Source organism: Taudactylus pleione, unplaced genomic scaffold (assembly GCF_031769625.1).
Source record: "Taudactylus pleione unplaced genomic scaffold, aTauple2 ptg000136l, whole genome shotgun sequence".
In the NCBI taxonomy this organism is placed as follows: Eukaryota; Metazoa; Chordata; class Amphibia; order Anura; family Myobatrachidae; genus Taudactylus; species Taudactylus pleione.
In genome coordinates this window covers 6,307,981-6,325,129 of record NW_028284538.1, presented here as the reverse complement: position 1 = coordinate 6,325,129, position 17,149 = coordinate 6,307,981, and the positions used below count along the sequence as shown (strand labels likewise).

The 17,149-nt window shown below is 40.8% G+C and overlaps 1 protein-coding gene across 3 annotated transcripts in view; it reads left to right on the top strand.

Moving 5' to 3' along the window:
• The first annotated feature begins 12,659 nt into the window (after positions 1-12,659).
• The window catches only part of LOC148522943 (membrane-spanning 4-domains subfamily A member 4A-like), a 107,159-nt gene continuing 102,669 nt past the window's right edge, over positions 12,660-17,149 (top strand). For all 3 annotated transcript variants that reach the window (XM_088473584.1, XM_088473582.1, XM_088473583.1), the window contains exon 1: positions 12,660-12,740. The gene's annotated coding sequence lies outside the window, so the exon portion shown is untranslated. The remainder of the gene's footprint in view (positions 12,741-17,149) is intronic.

The window sequence follows — 17,149 nt, the reverse complement described above, 5'->3', positions numbered from 1 at the left end:
CGGCCTCCTTGCTTCTCGCTAAGCTGTGGGTAACCATCGGGCTTGCGACGAGACCCTTGTGGTAGGGTCTTGTGCATCGCAAGCCCCAGTGAGCTTCCAGCTCTAATAAATCCGGAAGCTCACTACTGAGGCCGCCCCCAAACAGCAGGCGTTCCTTCAGGAACGCCTCCGTTTGGCCAGCCACCCCCCCCCCTGCCTGCCTCCAAAACGGGGCTAGCTGTAAATCCAAAATCGACAGCCATCCCCATTTGGTGCAAGACCCGTAGCAACGGTGCACCCGTCGCTGGCCGGGTCTCACGTATGCGCACGCCGGAGCCGGCTCCGGCGTGTGCATGCGCAGTGATGGACCATAGACCCGCTTGGGAGCGCTGTGCGCTCACAAGCCAGTTTGAATCAGGCCCAGTGTCAGTAATGGATAATAACTTTACCCAGCAGAAGCAATTCCTTAGTCAGCAAACAGAAATCAGATTAAAACATGTAAAAAGTAGAGATGAGCGGTTTGGTTTTATTGGCTATTCAAAACATGTGAGAACTGGATAGCAAATAAAATGCAGTTTTTCAGATCTGAATGTTTACGAGCTCATCTCTAGTAATCTATTGCAACATCTCTAAAATATACACAGGCTTCTTATGAGTTTTAAATATCTTCGACAAAGTAACATTTAAGGTTGTCCAGAATGTGAAACTCACATTGTTTTCTATTTTCTACTAAACTATGAATTATTTTTTCCCCTCAGGCATCCTGAACTCTGCATAATATTTCACTATTGAGGGTATTGGACTTATGTAAGATTGGTGGACTGCAGTAAAAAGCTTTCAAATCCTTTAGTCTGTGTTAATTACCTGAGTTGCATGGGTAGCAAATTATGAAAGCCAATATTATGTTTAAACTGGCTAAGGGAATGATTAATAGTTTAACAGCTTCTAACAGCAAATCTTCATCATCTTTTTCAGCACAAGTTGAGTATAAATATTTTTGAATATTTTCACAAACTCCAAAACACGAAACGGGCCCATGAAAAAAAAAATATATTTTCCATTCACTGTTAAAAATAGGCCCTGGCATTTAAAGAGCACACAGGCCCACCTTGCATCAGCATCTGGCTCCTGGCATAGACTCCTCCTCTAACTATTCCTGAACCCTCCCACTTCTTAGTCTATGTCTTACAAATATAATTAATATTAGAACAACAGACAAGTATACATCATTCTCTATTAAAATACATACAACAGAGCACATCCTGCATGGGAGTCAAACATTTGGCATTGTGTTGGTTCTGTTAAGTTGTGTAGACACCTATAGATATATCTGTCCAATTCGTGTGGTGGGACAGAAAATCTGGGAATGTATAGGAGCAAATAACAATAGAAATTTGCTCCCAGATGCTGGAAAATGGACCAGATTTTCAGTCCCACCTGGCAGATTGGACAGATATCTATAGGTAAAGTAGCACTTCACTGGTATAGGTCATACACAAAGAAAAGGGAAGGCATTTTCCCAAGCCCTAGTTAGCAGTTATAGGAGATTAGATAGTGTTCACTGTAGGACTTTTTTAGGGCAGGGGTGCTGACTGCAGAGGACATCTCTGTGCACACCAAAGCAGAGTCTTAGCTACACATTTTAACAAAAGAGCATTTGTGCCGCCATCTATAGGGGAAGCAGGGAGATCCTACAGCACGCGCAAAAATATTCAGGTGTAGCTTTGCTGGGAAGGGGTGTAGCCACCTAATTTTTCACGTTACGTTACACAGTAGTGTCCCTTTATCACATTATGTTTCAGGGTAGTGCCCCATAGTCATGTTACGTCACATAGTAGTGTCCCTTAGTCACACTACACCACACAGTAATGTCCCTTCATCACACTACACTGCACAGTAGTGTCCCTTATTCATGTTACATCACACACTAGTGCCCCTTTTCACCTTTTGTCAGACAGTAGTGTCCCTTTTCACAATACGAAACATATTAGTGTTTCTTTTACACATTACATCACACAGCAGTGCCCCATAGTCACGTTACATCACACAGTAGTCTCTTTCACATTATGTCACACAGTAGTGTCCCAGTCACATTATGTCACACAGTAGTGTCCCTTTTTCACGTTATGTCATACAATAGTGTCCCTTATTCACATACACAAATATGAATATTTGCACATAACAAATATTATAAAATAGAAATATAATAAACAATATATTTTATACAATTAATATTAATACTACATGGATCTGCAGGTTTGAAATAGCAACATACTAAAAGGAGTAGATAGACAGGAAAAAGAGAGGAGGAAAGGGGGGAGCCAGGAGAAAAAGAGAGGATGAATTTGGCCTACTGGGGAGAGAGAAGGAAAGAGGGGACCCAACATAGGAGAATTAGTGAGAGCCAGGAGAGAGAGAGGAGGAAGAGGAGGAAATGGGGTAGACAGAGAGAATATTGGGAGCCAGGAAAGGCATAGGAGAAATATGGGGAGTGGGAAGAGAGAGAAGAAATAGGGAGAGCCAGGAGAGAAAGAGAAGGTATAGGTTGAACTGGGAGAGAGCAGAATAAGGGAGAGCAGCAAGAGAATGAAGGAACAGGTTGAGCCGAGACAAAGGGAGGAAGAACTGGGGAAGCTAGAGAGACATAGAAGAAATAGGGTGAGCTGGCAGAAAAGGAATAGTGGAAGCTGGGAGAGAGAGAAGGAATAGGGGAGGCTGGGAAAAACATAGAAGGGAGCTGGGAGAGAGTAGGAAGGAATAGGGAAAGATGAGAGAGAGGAGGAATAGGGAGAGACAGGAGAGACATAGGAGAAAGAGGGGAAGCTGGGAGAGAGAAGAGGAATAGGGGGAGATGGGAGAGACATAAGAGAAAGAGGTGAAGCTGGGAGAGAGAAGAGGAATAGGGGGAGATGGGAGATACATAAGAGAAAGAGGTGAAGCTGGGAGAGAGAAGAGGAATAGGGGGAGATGGGAGAGACATAGGAGAAAGAGGGGAAGCTGGGAGAGAGAAGAGGAATAGGGGGAGACGAGAGAGACAAAGAAGAAAGAGGGGAAGCTGGGTGAGAGAAGAGGAATAGGGGGAGACGAGAGAGACATAGAAGAAAGAGGAGAAGCTGGGAGAGAGAAGAGGAATAGGGGGAGACACATAGTAGAAAGAGGGGAAGCTGGGAGAGAAGAGGAATAGGGGAAGATGAGAGAGACATAGGAGAAGGGGAGATGAGAGAGACATAGGAGAAGGAGATGAGAGAGACATAGGAGAAGGGGAGATGGGAGAGGGGGAGATGGGAGAGATGGAGTGGAAGACAGAGATGGGAGAGGGGGAGAGAGAGAGACGGGAGGGGGACAGTGAGACAGAGATGGGAGAGGGAGATGGAGAGGGAGACAGAAGAGGGGGAGATGTGAGAGGGGGAGAGGAAGACAGATGGGAGAGGAGGAGAGGAAGATGGGAGAGGGGGAGATGGAGAGGGAGAGGAGAGAGGGGGATACGAAAGAGTGGGAGATGGAAGAGGGGGAGATGGGAGAGGGGCAGAGGAAGACAGGAGAAGGGGAGAGTGAGACTGGGGGAGGGAGGGAGACAGAGACAGGAGGCGGGAGGGTGAGAGGGAAACAGAGCTGGGAGAGGGGGAGAGGGAGATGGGATGGGGAGAGGGAGACAGAGATAGAAGAGGGGGAGAGGGAGACAGATGGGAGAGATGGAGAGGGGGAGAGGGAGATGAGAGAGGGATATGGGAGGGGCATACTTAGGAGAAAGAGGGAAACCTGGCAAAGAGAGAGAAGGAATAGGGGGAGACGGGAGAGACATTGGGCTCGATTCAATTCAACGCAAATTCAATAGCGCCGGAAATGAGCTCCCTGGGTTATTCAATCCATTGCGCTACTAAGCCCAACTAAGAATTTCTTCTCATATCCCTCCTGGGAAGCAAGAAAAAATCCAACAAAAGTCCATGCGCAATGCTGTTTTCTGACGTTAGCGTGGCAGAAACAGCATTGTGCCAGGAAGTTTAGTCAGAGAATGCCCGTTCTCGCGACTAAACACCTTGTTTAAGGCATGAGGGGCGGGAGAAGGGCATTCTCCAACCTAACAACTTGCAGAATTGAATAGCTCCGGGAACTCATTCTCTGCGCTATTCAATTCATATTGAATTGAATTGAGCCCATAGGTGAAAGACGGGGAGCTGGGAGAGAGAGGAGGAATAGGGGGAAATGGGAGAAAGAGGGTAGGAATAGGGGGAGAATGGAGACAGGAGGAATAAGGGCAGGCAGCAGAGTTATAGAGAGAATAAGAGAAGGTGAGAAGGAAATTAATGGCGGAGATGGCAGAGATACCTGATGTAGTTTTGGTGTGCAGAGGTTTTACCTAGTCACCATATGCAGTCCCCTGTGAAGCAGAGTCCTGCTGTACTGTAGCTGATGCCCTGAACCCGGAAGTGCGGCTTCTCTGAATGGCGTCTACTCCTTGTGCGGCTCCGCCTCTCGGGCAGCAGACTGTCTGCATAGCGCTCCCCCAGCCCTAGATTCCTTCCCACTGACCCCATTGCCATGGGGCTTGGTCGCGGCAGTACAACCTCCTGGACCTCGCCTTGCTCAGCAAGCAGATTTCAGGAACGCGCGGCCGCATCATGACGCAGCATCATGACATCATTACGCAATGACGCGGCCACGCATTCTTGCAATCTGCTTACTGAGCAAGGCGCCGCTCGGGAGGTTGTACTACCGGGTAAGCCTGTGCTGAGCCAAAGCGTCCCATTTGGCCATCGGCCCTTCTGGCATATGCCATAAGTGCCCGATGGCCAGTCTGGCCCTATAAAGGGCTATATTCAATTAGGTGCGAAAAGCCGTGATCGGAGAAAAAGTTTTGCCGATTGCATCTTTTCGCCAGGCGGAAACCATTTGCTGTATTCAACTGCAAAGACTATTCGCGTATGCGGAATGTCAATGCAATGTAATAGGCGAAAAAGTTTTGCCTATGAATACACGGCGGAAAAAAGAGCAGAATTGCAGTTTGGGGGGCAAAGGTGCGGAAACCACTCTGCATCCTTTGGACAGCCCCCCAAAGGATAACTGCATAAAAAAAACACAAAAAAAGCAACACCCCAAGAAAGCACTTTGAAAATGGGGGCAAAAAAGTACAAAGTGGGGGTACAAATGCAAAAACTAGTGAAATAGACTTTTGGGGGAGGTGTTTTTTTATTGCAGGTGTTTGCTGAAGTTGCGTTTTATGACGGCACTTAAAACTTGGCTTTAGCGATTTTTAACTATGCTTGCACCAATTTTCAAGTACCCCAAATTTGACAGGACTACTTATTTTCACCATAAAAAACTGCTTAATTCTATTCTTCACCACTTGTGCAAAGCCGCTATTTTGGAGCAATTGACAGCACTTAAGTACCCCAAATAGCTTCAGTAGGGCTAAGCGGGGACATCTAGAATGATCCCCAATGTTAGTGCATCTTTTGAGGGGTGACAGGCCGATTTCACCAATTCTTCCAGCACTTTTTGCCTGTTAGAGTTTCGCCGGGAAGCATTTCCGCGTCCTTTGGAATTGAATACGGCGAATAGCGGGAGCGCGCGCGATAATTTTTTGGAAGCAAAACTGGTGATGTCAGCAAAAAGTCCGGCATGCAAATAAGTGTTGCGTTTGCGAAAATAATTGAATACGGCCCATAGCGGGGATTTGAAATATGCCACCCGGTTACCTGAACTGAATATACTCTAAAACATAAAAAATATATTAGTTAGTAGGTTCAATGTGATAATAACTGATGTCCGTGCTTTGGTTTTGGATCTGGATCTGGATTCCCCTTCGTGTTTTGGTTTTAGTTTTGCAAAACCACCCTCAAGTGTTTTGGTTTTGGATCTGGGTTTATTTAAAATAAAAATTATAAAAAAGTTTGTAAAAACTGGTAAAAATCATGTAATTTTTGCAATCCCTAACCTGAAGTTCGGATTTAAAATCCAAATTCAGAACTGGAAGATCAGAACCACGACTCGAATCTGTCCGGATCTTCTCAGTAGATCTAAACCAAGACTCAGATCTGTCCAGATTCATGAAATGCAAGTGAATTTGTGTTTCTGGAGAACCGAACCGCAAATCTCTAGTAATAACGTGCATATAACATAAATACTGTTTAGTAAAGTAAGTGACCACCCTATGCAAAATCTTCTGCAACTCCAGTAACTTACCACAGGAGAACCAACACAGGGAAAATAAAAACAATTATTCGGGCTCATTATTTCATTAAATCAGTGTATTAGGTGTCCCTAAAATTTGGTATCTTAGGCAATCACATTTTTGTGCTTAGTGATGTTGCCAGTCCTGGTAACAGAAGCTTGCAAACCCCCTTTCACTATGAATGCATGAAATTTGACAAAGGTTATAGCTACTTTAAAAAAACTACAGTTTATGTCAAGATGTGTACCTTTAGCTCATAAGTAAATCAGAGGTTACATCTAATATGAAAACAAGTATAGGTGGGCTCATTGTTAGCCAAAAAAGTTACGCAAAATATTTTTTCTCCCATATTATGAGAATTACTGTTAATTGTTAAGTATATACATCAAGAGTAAAGTTTAAATCACCAGGTATGGTACTTATGTCTATGTGCCGACAACAGGATCTTGTGGCTGAGGCACTAGATAGAGATGGTCTGCAGCAGGCTGCATAATCAGGCTTGATCGCAAATGAGTCCTAGCAGCAGTAAATAAAGAACAGGACTAACACATTTCTCCAAGATCTCAGCATCGGCACTTGGAGAGAAGTGTACAGGGCATCTAAATGTTACTCTCCATTAAGTTTAATGGATATACTATCCCATTAACATAACACTTGCTGGTTTCTACCTCATTGCAGTCAGTTGTACTACAGTATCTTCAAACCTCCTGGTTTCTTGTGACTCATTACACTCAGCTATTTATCCTCAGACCTCCTGATGCCTCATGTTTAATTTTAGTCTACTGTGCTTTCCTCTGGTCTCCTGGTGCATAAAACCTACTGTACAGACCACTGTTTTATTCCCATATCTCTAGTACAACTGACTGCAGTGAAGCTCCAGAATGTCAAAGGAACAGACTTCGAGAATGGAAACACAAGGATCCCAAAGAGTCAAATGGTCTGACTGCAAGCAATACAAGCCAAAGTTCTGACAATAAGGGAAGGCCCAAACCAACTTTATTTAGGAGATGTGATTGCATTGGGCAGGCAGTCTGATGTCAATGGTCACCTGACCATGTGTATTAAAAAAAATGTGGCATGTTAACACAAGAGTCTGTCTGGATGAAGGAGATGCCTTCTGAAGAAACGAACCAGTACCCTACCAATGAAAGTCACAGCCAGGAAAGACCAGAAAATACCCCCCTGATGCATAAAACCCACATCCCCTGTAGAGAAGCTGAGAGCACACCAGACCCCAGATCTCACGTGCTCATTATAATACACATCTCTTACAGTGCCTCGATAAAGCTGCCACAGGTGAAATGCGCATCGGCGTTCCCTGAGTGCTGCCGGTCTACGCACAATTGAATGCGGCATAGGATCTTATATATTTCATTGTTATGTCACAAAATGTAAGAGATGTGTATTATAAAGAGCACGTGGAGATCATTACCTACATAGGGAGAGAGCACTGGTGTACCCACCTAGCTTGTCAATATACCCGAGTGGTACTCCAGGACTATTATATCCTGGAGAGAATATTGTAACATACGATCCAAATCATCATAGTTTGCCATGACACATTCTTGTTATTATATGTTTAACTGGCAGCAGCAATTTAGAGACAGAGTTATGACATACCACCTATATATTTAACTATTTATAACAGCATAGAAATTTGGATGTCCTGATGTTATTAGAAGACTCAGAATACATATGACATTTAACATAAAAGCTGCTATTACGGGTTACTATTGAAACTTTGTCCTACTCTGAGGTCTCTGACGAGATACTTTGAAATAACATACAAAAGTTATATTGGAGAATTTTGTGACATTGTAGCATAACCATATTATACAATTATTAAATGATTTAGATAGATCCGAATGACTGACAGCACCAGAAGTGTTTTAATCACCTTTCTTTAAAAACTTTTTTCACTCTCTAATCTCTATTTTATATTTCGCCAAATATATTTATGTATCATATTTTAATAAACATAATAAAGGTTATATTTTATTGACCATTCAGAATTCTAAAAATGGGCATAGTGGTCCCATGAAAGTGCACTGGACACTATATCTTATCTTTTCTTTTGTGTTTTTACAATCTAAATGTTGACACTGATTAAATTTCAACATGGTCAGAATGTCGACATGTCTGTTTAAAAGCCTAAGGTAAGCCTAACAGTTCAGGTTATTGCTAACCTGAACTGTTACCCCTAATCCTTACCCTAACCCATAAACCTAAGCCTAGTACTAAAGTTAATGCCTTGTCGACTCTTTTTTTCAATTCCAACATTTTATATTTGACCATCTGCATTTTCTCAACATTTTACAAGTATGAACATTCATGATGTCAACATTTTAACCATGTCAACATCACATCTATAGTCATTCTGGTGCTGCTATTATGAATGTTGACCTTTTAAATGTTGATTTAGTGACTGCACACTGAATATACCTGACACATTGGGAATATACAGTACAGAAACAAATTAAAATTAATAGTTTACTGTATATGGTGTAACCCTGAAAGGGTTAACTACACTTTATGTATACAAATTAATTTATTATATGCAGCATTGTATAATATTTATTGTTTCAATTACTAGAACTGCAGGGGTGGCAGCGTATTGAAACCTATCATTCAGGAGTCCCAGCGAGCTGAGCAAGGTTCTGTAGGCACCAAGCATCAGGGCTAGAATGCCATGCACCCTTGGTGGGAAGAGACAGGGGTGCTCGACAGAAGCCGCAGCAGTGCAATTACTTTTTTTGTGAATAAGCATGTGCTCTCCTGAAAGGAGAAGTACAACTGGGCCCCCGGCTGCCTGTAGTCAAAAGAGAGTAGAGGCAGAGATTGTGAGAGGAGTCATACTCCCAGCAGTAGCTGACTATTAGATGGATAGTCATATGAAAGACAGTGCTATTCCTTATGTGAGAGACCCATCGCAGTGACAGAGAGTTCCTTACCTTATCTGATGGACTGAGGTGGCTCTAAGGTCCAGGAAAGCAGCCCCCAGCACTCATGAGAAGTGTGAAAAGAGTCCCAGGAGTATATTCATGATGTTATTTATCTGACCCCAATAATTAACAATCTAACTCGATTCAATTGCCTGGACAATTCATCATTGCTTTGGCGCTGACCCGAAAATCAGCTGTCTCCCCGAAGTGTTTCACTGCTCCTTTTGGAACAGTGAGACAAGTGCGCATGCTTGACCTACAGGTCACGCATGTGTAGAAGAGCCCCGACATCCATCAGAAAGACATTGATGGAGGGATCCAAAAGAGGGTTGCGAGCCCTGAGCGGGAGCACTCGCTATTTCAAGATGGTGAATGCTCCCGCACTCAGTCTCCGAAAAGATTGCATTTTCAGAGCTTGATGAATTCTGTCCCCATACCAGTGTATGGGGACAGATGGCCATTCCGCAAAAGAGAGGTAAGTAGGAGATATCTGTGACCGTCTTGATGAATGGCCCGATAACTTAATTTCTACAAAAGCAGCTGCAATTGTAGAAATTAAGTGATGATGTAGGCAGCAGATGGCAGGTGGGGAGACAGTGGTGAGAAGGAGGTCTGTAATAATTGCTGAAAATGCACCAATTCACTGATCAAACTCCTTTACACCACAGGAAATCATTGATCTTAATAAAGGACTACTGCATGTTCCTATTTAGACTATTACATATATCTCATTCTAGTAAATGGATTACAGCATTTCATCTGGATTGTGAGAGGTATATTTCCAGTCAGACAAGTACAGGATTGTGAGTGATTGATAGTCTTCATACTTCATCAAGATGGTTAGAAGAGGGATATTGCCTGCCTCTTTCTTATATCTTACCACTAATTGCTTTGGCAGCATAGGACTAAGTAAATCACCATACATTAATGCAAGATATATTGCCTCAAAATAGAAGAAGCTACATACAATAGAAGTGACTTTTACAGCCATTTACTGTTGGAGTTACTCCAGTAAAGTGTAGTCAGAAGATTGCTGTAACTAGAAACATTTGAGGTTTTCTAGCATTACAAATTAGAGACTATTACCTCTGTCTGTGCGTAGGAGGAATTGCCCTAATATCAAATCAAACAGAAAAGATCCTATCCACTCCTATCCATTAGACTATGGTATTGGAAGTATAATGAAGCTTACTACTAAATGTTTCTACCCATCTAAAAGCAACTGCAACAAAAGGACTGTAGCTACAATAACTACTTCCTATTACTGACAAGTATATAATGCAGGAGTTAGCATTACTATATCCAAAGGACAACCAAATATCAAGGAATAGCATTTAAAATGCAACCTAAAGGGAGCCAACACAAACCTACAGTAGGATTGCAACTGTTACCATGTGCACCAACAAGATAACTGGCAAATAGGAAATGTTTAGTTTTTATTAGCATGGTATTTAGGATATTATCTGAAATTGGATTAAAGTATGTAAATTGAGATGTTATTGATAGTAATGGGGTTCACTATTAAGGGACAGAGGGGCCATCTTCATCATAATTAATAAGTATCCAACTCACAGAGGGGGAAACTTGACACTCCAGGAGTAATGAATCATTGTTCCGGTGCGGGGACAGCTGCTCCAAAAAGCAGCTGTCCCCTCGGTTAGTATCGCAGCTGCAGAAGTAGCTGCATTACTTACCTCCTCCCTATCGATGCGGCTACGCATGCGCGACCTGAAGTCACGCATGCGCAAACCGGGGAGGTAGTGAGGAGGTGTTGGAGGGATCTGCTTAGATCCCTCTTGACATTCCCGGAATTCCTTCCCATAGGAAGGAGTGGGGATCCGAGGACAAGTGCCATTTTAAAATGGCTCTTGTTTTCGCAAGCAAACTCCAAAAACTTTCAGTTTTTGAGGTTTGCAGAATATCAGGTGGTCCATTTGGGATCCCTGATGATCAATGGCCCGGGAACTAAAATATGCGGAAACTAGCATTTCCGCATGTATACTGGGCCATTTAGTTTTGATGAATAGGCCCCTGAGTGAGAAGCATTTACTATGTTATGCTGTTTTCAAGAGGTTTTAGTAACAAAAATAACCATAGTTACCTATAATAGAAAATAGCACAACACATTCCTTCCAATCTACATTGGATGTTATGTGATACATAAATTCATACCTTTAAGCTAATTCACGTTCATTTTAGAGAAGAACTCTCTTTTACTGTTGTATCCTGCATAATAAAAAAAAAATTTGTGTTCACTCTTACTTAGTTTCTGGCATTTCTTTCCCCTAAGAAGAAATAGAATATAGTGGGTAATTAGTTCTCCACCAATAATACCTAGGGGTAAATTTACTAAGATGGGAGTTCTATTAAGTAGTGATGTGTCCCATGTCAACCAATCAGATTCCAGGTATTATCTTCTAGAAGGTGCTAGATAAATGAGAAGTAGAATCCGATTGGTTGCTATGGGCAACATCACTTCTAAAATAAAACTCTCATCTTAGTAAATTTATCCCCTATACGCTTAGTCTTAATGGTTTTCCCAAGCAAACACTTGGTAGAAGATGTAAATAACAAGAGTAGCAATTTGGTTGGAGGCAACAATTCCAGATAGCATCACATACTGTATTTTACATATCCCATTGGATGATCATCCTAGAGATATTCAGTTTCAGAACGACAAGGTTACAATGGTAAAGTTATTTTTTTTTCCAATTTTTAGGGATATTGTCAGATTTTAAAAGAAATGTCTCTGGACATTTTGTATCTTGAAAAATGTAATAAAAAATTCAATATAATTTCTGATTTTCCCACATTACATGCAATTCTTACAAACTATTTGTATTTTCTGGGCCTTGTAATGTAATTTTTATTCAAACGGAGAATTTAAAATGCAAAAAAAGTATTTTCTGTTAGATTTAATATCTATAAACATAACATAATAGAGAATGTAGTGACCCTCATTTTTGCAATACAGTAGCACCAGTGGAATCCTTACATGCATTAGATTAGCATAAAAAGGTCTTTGGAATCTACTTTGAATTGATTCACAATTATGAATACAGCCACTAACATCAAAACCATCCACGAAAATATAAGATATAACAATGCACAAATCTTGAAAGACAGTGATGTTCTAAAGCACAGGTTCTCAAACTCGGTCCTCAGGACCCCAAACAGTGCATATTTTGCAGATATCCTCACAGAATCACAAGTGATATAATTAGCTCCACCTGTTGATCTTTTAAAATGTGTCAGTGAGTAATGAGTTCACCTGTGCACCTGCTAGGTGATCTGGAAAACGTGACCTGTGTGGGGTCCTGAGGACCGAGTTTGAGAACCACTGTTCTAAAGGCATACTAGACAGAACTAAATAGAATACACCAAATGGATACAGGATGGAAACTTGTGCCACAAGGACACCAGGAAACAGAAGGTGTAAATATAAAGAACAGTAAAATATGTGGCAAGACTGGTATTTCTTCTATAACTCATCTGCTTTATAAGTCACATATTTCTTTCTGCAAGTCATCCAGAAGTTTATTGAAACTAAAGAGAGGCTGGTAAAGCTGAGATAAAATAAAACAGTAGATATTGTTTTGGTACAGTAGAACGTGAACTCAGCAGACACTGTCCAGGTACAGCAAAATGTAAGTATATCCTGATCATTGTGTCTAATCATGTTCCCTAGTTACTCGTCTAGAAATCATTGTACAGTACAATATATATGCACTAATATAGTATAAGGTCTTTTGTGCAGTGTGATCACACGGTATACTTCCTAAAGTGGGACACCAGCGGTTGTGATTTTAGTTGACATCAAGTTTTGTTTTGAACACGGAATGAGAGAATCATCTTATTTTGTTGGCACCTTAAAACTCAGTCCATTTAAAAACACTCCGTAGTGAGTTTTCATTCCCACATGTGTATTTCTCTCAATATTGTCTAAGCTGTATAACCTACTGTATGACTTTCTTTGTGCTGCACTAAATGATTGATTTATTTAAATTGCTAGATTTGATAATAGCTGTAGAAGAAACAGAATTTAGAGGCAGGTTGCTGTTACCAATTTGGCGTCATTTGCCGTAGTTGCACCTGTGATCTTATTCTAATGCTATTAAAAACCATTCCCTTGGTATACAAGTGTGCATCTGAATGTGCAAGGACTAAGATGCCCACTCTTTGCATCCTGAGATGCAACATCCAGCAAAAGCCCATCAGTAGCACCATCAAAACTTGTACCAGTCCCATACTAGGTGCAGATTCTCCATCAAAGTATGGCCTCCAATGTAAGCGATTATGCCTGCAATGCTCCCATAACATGTCCACACACAGTGGATCTCCATGCATCTGATTAGCAATCTCCTAGCTACTGCCCAGGAGTACCCAATACAGTACATTTCCACATTTCCAAAACATTACTGATATAATGCAACTTAGTCATTACTGTCACTCTGTACACATACCATGAATGCATATGGTATGCTGTGCAACTTTTTAGCTACTTAGACATTCACAGAGTTGAAAATCATTGCCCATTTGAGTGAAGATCAGCATTGCGGCTGACTCCAAATTAGGTGCCTAGTGTACTGTTTGAAATATATAGATGTTTTGTTTGCAATTGCACTTGAAAACAGGTAATATTAATCCAGCGGAAAGTAATACAAAATATAAAACATTAAATGTTCAGCAATATTACTGCTAAGGAGTAAAATATATAATTTTCTTTTAAATAAAAATGCTTCATCCTTAAATTTGTGACAATACAGAGAAACGTGGGGACCAGATGCTGCGCACAACCTATTTCCTGAACTCTTCTGTATAATCTAAATATATTCTAAAGTAGTAGAACCCAAAATGATGAGAGGGTACCAACTAAGAAACAAATGTTGCTTTTACTGATAAAAGTTTCACAATAATAGTCACTACAATTGTAATGCAATATAATATGGTGCCTGTAAACCATTGGTTATACACCAACAGAATAAACAAACAAATAAACACAATGGACAATGCTGCAATATGTCAAAATTATAAGAAGGAAAAGTAAACAAATATAAACAAAAATAAACAAAATATAGACAAATGTAGACAAAATATAAATAGCAAATGTGCCGATCTATTTGTCAATAGGCACTGGTACTGGTCTCAACCTTAGATGCCGCCAACTGAATAGTCAATATGATAGAGATGGTTAAAGTATAATGTTTAGTCAGGGAGATCTAGCGGCGTCCCCCTAGCTCCAAAGGGGTACCTCGGTGGTATGCTGTAAGTCCTGTGGATGTCTGTACGTTGCCCGGGTTATTCTCCGTGTAGTGTAGGGGAGGCTGGCTGTGGCGAGCGCCGGGGATCACTCTGCGTCACGGGCGCCCTGAGTGCCGAGATCACGGACACTGTCCCTGTTGCCAGGGGGCAGGTCCATGCGCGTGCACCAGGTGCCGGAAAGGGGAGAGGGGTGCCTAAGGTCCTGGCTTGCGCAAGCCGGGGGCCGCGGACGACTCTACACCAGAGGATACTTACCCAGATGCCAAGCTGCCGGTCCCGGCGGTCTTCTTCGTCGGCGGTGATGGCGCGCTTCTGTTGCTCGCTAATAGATTCATGTTCCGGTAGTGGTAAGCTGAAACAGTTGGACGGCAAATGTGGTACTTGAGACGCTGTTAGATAGGGATTGCAGTGTTCCCCCAACGCGTTTCGACCTGTCAGGTCTTCTTCTGGGAGTTGAATTGTTCTAGTACTGCTGCTTGAGCCTTCAAATACAGCGACAATGTCTGTGATTGGTTCAAATTGTTATTGACAGGAGAGCGGGTCACCTTGGTGATTACATCCTCCTGAGAGTGCTATCTATAATGTGTAGCTGATAGGCTGGATAATAAGGTTCCACATACATAGATGAATAGGTATGATATTGCTTGTATAAATGTATCTATATATATATATATATATATATATATATATATATATATATGAAAAGTATACATATATACACAAATAAGCACAGTAAAGAAAAGATAAAATAAAGATAAATAAAAATAATATTAAATAAAAAAATAATTAATTAAATAATTAATGAAGAAAATAAATAAATATAGAAAGAAAATAAATGAAGAAAATAAATAAAGAAAGAATAACTAAACCAAAAATACTGAATATAGATGAAATTAATAAACGAGTGGAGATATATCCCTAGGTGTCACCTAAGGTGTAATTGATACATAAAGGTGAATAAGAGTTTTCCTTACATTATTGTCTAACGGGATATAGATAGCTCAAACCTAGACCTCAATAGTATATTATCATATTGTATATTGTGTATATGAGAAAGTGAAGCAAAAAGAAGTCAATACTTCTGTAATCATATCTGAGTAGGGGGTATATGGGGTATAGGGTCTGCATAATGAATGGAATAGTAATCTAATCTTTACATATTATGGATTTTACCTCATTGTCACGATTCAGACCTTTTGGATGAAAAGTTTGTAATTTATACATCCATTCTAGTTCCACTCTATTTATGTAGTTATCAAAATTGCCCCCTCTCCAGTTTGGTTCAACTGTCTGTAATGCTATAAAACTCAAATGTTTTGGGTTATTATCATGATGATCATTAACATTTTTGGATAAATTATGGCTGTCCAATCCCTTATTTATGTTTCTGACATGTTCCATAATTCTTACTTTCATGGGTCTAGTAGTTCTGCCCACATATTGTTTCGGACATGTACATTGTAGAAGATAAATGACATTCTTATAGTTGCATGTTAAAGTTTCCTTGATATTGTATGTATCACCTGTTGAGCAAGATTCAAATGTCATAGTTGGTTTAGTGCTTGTTGCTCCTGTGCTTCTGCATCCGGAGCATGAATGGCAATGGAAGAAGCCATTTGATGGTGTACATAAAGTGGTCTGTATTGTTTTTTAGGCGGAATATGGTTCGTTATCAATTTAGACCTCAGGTCTGGTGCCTTCCTATATGTTATTTGGGGTTTGTTGGGTATTAATCCTGCCAGCATATCATCCTCTTTGAGTATTCCCCAATGTTTTCTTAGGATCTTTTCTAATTGTCTACTTTGTTGTGAATATTGTGTAATGAATCTGACTTTGTCATTCGATGTTCCTTCCCAATTTGTGCCTGATACTTTATGAGTCAGTAAAGTATTGAGATCCAGGAAAACGACGTCAGTCTTACTGTCGTTTTCCTGGATCTCAATATATTCATACAGGATGGACAGATATACACCAATACTCACAAAAAGCTTGTAGATGTCAATAGCTTTATTCTTTCAACAAGCTGGCACCATCCAAACTGGCTTAAAGCCATACCCAAAGGACAGTTCCTACGTCTAAAAAGAAACTGCTCCAGACAAGTAGATTTTCTGAAACATAGTGAAGATCTTACCAAACAATTTGAAGAGAAAGTGTACCCCCAAACCCTAATACTTCAATCACTAGAGGCAGTACAAGATAGAGACAGAGCTGATTTATTGACTCATAAAGTATCAGGCACAAATCGGGAAGGAACATCGAATGACGAAGTCAGATTCATTACACAATATTCACAACAAAGTAGACAATTAGAAAATATCCTAAGAAAACATTGGGGAATACTCAGAGGATGATATGCTGGCAGGATTAATACCCAACAAACCCAAAATAACATATAGGAAGGCACCAGACCTGAGGTCTAAATTGATAACGAACCATATTCCGCCTAAAAAAACAATACAGACCACTTTATGTACACCATCAAATGGCTTCTTCCATTGCCATTCATGCTCCGGATGCAGAAGCACAGGAGCAACAAGCACTAAACCAACTACGACATTTGAATCTTGCTCAACAGGAGATACATACAATATCAAGGAAACATTAACATGCAACCATAAGAATGTCATTTATCTTCTACAATGTACATGTCCGAAACAATATGTGGGCAGAACTACTAGACCCATGAAAGTAAGAATTATGGAACATGTCAGAAACATAAATAAGGGATTGGACAGCCATAATTTATCCAAACATTTTAATGATCATCATGATAATAACCCAAAACATTTGAGTT